Consider the following 5,071-nt stretch of genomic DNA (forward strand, 5'->3'; position numbering starts at 1 on the left):
CATTAATCACATGTGATACACATTAATCACATGTGATACACATATTAATCACATGTGATACACATATTAATCACATGTGATACACATTAATCACATGTGATACACATTAATCACATGTGATACACATTAATCACATGTGATACACATATAAAATCACGTGATACACATTACCCACATGTGATACACATAATAATCACATGTGATACACATATTACTCACATGTGATACACATAATAATCACATGTGATACACATATTACTCACATGTGATACACATATTAATCACATGTGATACACATATTAATCACATGTGATACACATTAATCACGTGATACACATGGGAATCACATGTGATACACATTAATCACATGTGATACACATATAAAATCACATCTGATACACATTAATCACATGTGATACACATATAAAATCACATGTGATACACATAATAATCACATGTGATACACATGGGAATCACATGTGATACATATTAATCACATGTGATTCCTGTGTATCACATGTGATACACATGGGAATAACATGTGATCACATGGGAATCACATGTGATTTCACCACAAAATGTTCCAAAACCACACATATACATGTGACTTTCACATGTTATTCACATCATTCACACATGTAAAAAGTTCTGTGAACCACATGTGACTTTTGCATGTGACCACATGTGATCACATGTGAAAGTCACATGTGAATTTTGTGGGATTTTTTTGTAAGGGCCTATTGTTAATCTACTTTTAACTACCTTAACTCAGCTGTTATCCTCTATCAGGGGCTTTCTTTCAAAACCTGAATTGTCCTCCGGGGATTAATAAAGTATTTCTGATACTGATAAAAAAATATGGTCAGAGATGCCCAGGTACTGAAATGCAAAATAAAATCGAAAGAGTGTTCATCAGCTTGTTTTAAAGTACACATGTGATCTTAAAGCTTCACGAGGGCAAAGCTGGCATAGCAGTCAGGGACTATACACAGTGACAAAAGACACTCCTTTGGCAGGTAGAGTGGGCGACACGTCAACATTAGATCTTCCTCTTCTTTGGAACAATAACTGTTCACAAGAGAACAGTTGTGTGTTATTACTTGTTAATATAGGCTTATAGTCCTTCTCTGTGGTTTTTTTGCTATTACCTGATTGTGGTCAACTCAAAAGCTACCCTCTGATGGGTTTCATTGGGCATGATGTTATTTATTCATGTCTTCATCAGCAGAAGCACACGGCAGTTCCTCAACTCCTTACAGCTGCTCATGTAAAGTCTCATTATGTCTTTTATTTTCTGTAGGAAGTGGATATTAGTCAGAACGAGTGTAGGCAAAATGGGTCTGACTCACTAGCCCCTCTTCTGCCGCTTATACTGAAGTATAAATACTCATGACACAAGTCATATTGTTTTTCTGGATGACATTAACAAGCTGCAATACCCATGTTATTCTCCTACATTTGTGCTCTCCTGAAAAACTGTGGTCCAGGAGCTGCCAATTGAGACAATAACACAAAGAAAAGGTAATTCAAAGCTAAATACTGTTTATGAATTTATATGAATGCAAGCAGGAGGATTTAATTTCAAAAGTCACAACAAGATAAGATGTAGTCACGCAATTTGAAAATGTGTAGATGAACTCAAATTGAACAGTTTAAAAATGCATGTTGTTCAAAACTCATTAGGGTTATTATTTTTCATTTCAATGCCTGGATTTTGGCTCAGAAAGTAGCTAAATCTGATTCATCTTCTATTATCTGCAATATAGCATCTTAATCCTCTGATCCTACTGGATCAGGATTTAGTCTCAATAAAGTAGAGATGAGCAGCAATATAAACTTCAAAGTGACTCTAGAGGCATGCAAGTTAAAATGCAATTCATGTAAAAAAAAAGAGAGAAATAATTCCTAATTGATGTTATGATGTTATGTTGTAATGGACATTAACAAGTATGCTCAGTGTCAAGTCCAACAAACAGCACTAATACTAAGTTTTGAGTTCATCTCGGAACTTTAATCCATCATTTTTGATGGTAAAGAATTAAAATAAAATAAAATTGGTGGCACAGTGGAGTAGTGGTTGGAGCTGTTGCCTTCCAGCAAGAAGGTTGCAGGATTGTTTCCTGACCTGGGGCCTTTCTGGGTGCAGTTTGCATGTTCTCCCTGTGCACACGTGGGTTTACTCCGGGTACTCCGGTTTCCTCCCACAGACTAAAAACATGCATGTTAGGTTAATTGATGACTCTAAAGTTGTCCCTAGGTGTGAGTGAGAGTGTGAATGGTTGTTTGTCTCGTTAATCTCTATGTGGCCCTGTGATGGACTTGCAACCTGTCCAGGGTGTTCCCCGCCTCTCACACAGTGACTCCTGGGGATAGGCACCAGCTCCCCGTGACCCGGAATGGAGAAGCGGGTAAAGAAAATGGATGGATAATAATAAAATTTTACAGTGTTAGATTTGTCCTAAAAAAGAGGTAAGTACTATAGGCAAACCAGTTGCTCAGCTGCCTTTATCGGCTGTGTCAAGGCCTGCCATATCATGAACAGTTTTCTAATGGCTGCCGCATGCTTACACATCAAGATAGCATTACACCCACAGAATCGATTGAACCAGTTAAAGCCATTTTTTTGGCGACACATAGTGCGATTACTGATCTCACAATTAAGTGGCGCTCTGGCCCTCTGTGTCGGGTGGAGCCTAGGATCTGTAAGAGTCAACAATTCCTTTTTTCTGGGCTTCTCTCTGCTTCATCCATAAGATGTTGTAGACAGAAGTCCCAGTGCTGGTCTTGTAGTAATTTTCTGCCTTATTAAGAATAAATAGTTAAACTCTAGTTCTTTTGTAGCATCATCCTTTAAAGGGTAAATTCTCCATCCTCTGGGATAAAAGTACCTGAAGTGAGCCAAGGGTGGGTTTGATGAAAATAGGTATAAGAAGGGGGGCAAATGAGATGGTAAATAATTCACACTCACCCTAGTTCTGCATAGTGCTTTACAAAGTTTCTTCAACCCATTCACACACACGCACAGTGATTTCTATTCAACAATTTGCACTCACTATATGCAGCACTGTCATTACTGTATCTCACTCATAAACTGATAAGCATATTGAGGGCAGTGGGGGAGTTCAGTGTTTTGCCCAAGAACACTTTAACATGTTGCAAGGGCTGGGAATCAAACCCCTGATTATTTGATTGGAAGACAACCTCTATACCACTGGGCCAAAGTTGAAACTGAAGCAAAGCATCACTGGCAATGTATTTTACATTAACCACAAATGCCCTTCTACTACTTAATTTTTCAATGTCCACCTGATGTTATATGATGATGTTATAGGACCCAAAAAGCAGACTCTGAGACAGAGCAACCGAGTAAAATGAAATGCAGAATTTTAATGATAAAACAAAAAGCTGACAGGGCAGTAAAAACTTCCATCCATCAATTTTCTTTCTTCTTTTTTTTTTTTACCAGCTTTGTTATTTCTGAATTGTGGTTGAGCTGGTGCCTTTCTGCAGCAGTCAGTGAGCGAGAGATGGGGTACTCCCTAGACAGGTCGCAAGTGCAATAAAAACAACAAAGAGCAAATCAACAGGGGGCACACAGGAAACTCGCAGCATGAATAACAATAGGAGCTGACAACTGGATAAAGAAAATTAGGAGTACATGTGCTGGGAGGGGTGAATACAGATACCTCTAGAGTCCTATGATAGGACTCGACAGGACACTTTCTTGAGCTTGACAGCTATCCTCACCCGACGTGTCCACCACCAGGTTCGGGGACGGCAGTCACGAGAGGCATCAACAAACCTTGCAACCACAGCCCAGAGTAGTTGGAGGCTCGGAACAAATTCAACAAAGCTGCCCTCTCATCTAATGGGAAAAACTCAGTCACCAAGCTGGGAGATATAAGTAGACCCACGCCAGCCTAGTGCCTCTCACCATCAGTGACTACAGAATGGAATAAGGTCCAGCCCCTCTCAGGAAGATATCTTCCAAAACCCATGCTGTGTGTTGAGGCCAGCCTGACTATATCTAGTCGATACCTCTAATTTTTACCATCTGGCACTTCTCATCAGTGGAATCAGCTGCCTGTATTTGTGAGAGTCTCAGAAGATTCCTTTTCAAACTTTATTCTTTGAAAACAAAATAGGTTTATTTGTTGGCTGGTGGAACTGCTTGACTCACAACTATAATTGCTGTCAAACACCAAAATGGAATCAAGTCTTAAAAAGTGAAGAGCTGATGATTAGAACTGCTGAGAGTAGGTACATTTAAATATATCAAAACAAACGAGTTTTAAAGAGAAACAATTTGGATTAAATGGTTAATACATTTCTTGACAGAATCCTGTGTAAAATTGACATAAAACCAAAATATAATGATGATAATGACAGATGACAGACATTTAAAAAGAAAAAAAAAACATTAGCCATTTTCATGCTGGGTGACACAGTGGCGTAGTGGTTAGAGCTGTCGCTTCCCAGCCTGGGGCCTTTCTGGGTGGAGTTTGCATGTTCTTCCAGTGCTCATGTGGGTTTACTCCGGATACTCTGGTTTCCTCCCACAGAACAAAAACATGCATGTTAGGTTAATTGGTGACTCTTAAATTGTCCCTAGGTGTGAGTGAGGGTGTGAATGGTTGTTTGTCTCTATGTGGCCCTGCAATGGACTTGCAACCTGTCCAGGGTGTTCCCCGCCTCTCGCACAGTGACTGCTGGGGATAGGCACTAGCTCCCTGCGACCCAGAATGGAGAAGTGGGTAAAGAAAATGGATGGATGGATTTTCATCCTGTGAAAATATTTTAGTGCCAATATGTTGCTTCTTGTTCCCATCAAGGGCTCAAAATCACAACTGTAAGAAGATGTCAATGGAAAGAGTGTTTCTGAATTTGCCACTGTACCACTGACAGCTTTAAGATGATCAAGTAAAGTTAGCCTTTAGAAGCATACGCTGATTAGACTAGATCAAGTCATCAGGAGCGGTAAACAACTTATCATAATCATCTGTATTTACGTCACCTGAAGCTATTTTCCCTTTGTGTGTGTGTGTGTGGTGTGTGTGTGTGTGTGTGTGTG

The sequence above is a fragment of the Kryptolebias marmoratus genome, linkage group LG1, assembly GCF_001649575.2.
Source record: "Kryptolebias marmoratus isolate JLee-2015 linkage group LG1, ASM164957v2, whole genome shotgun sequence".
In the NCBI taxonomy this organism is placed as follows: Eukaryota; Metazoa; Chordata; class Actinopteri; order Cyprinodontiformes; family Rivulidae; genus Kryptolebias; species Kryptolebias marmoratus.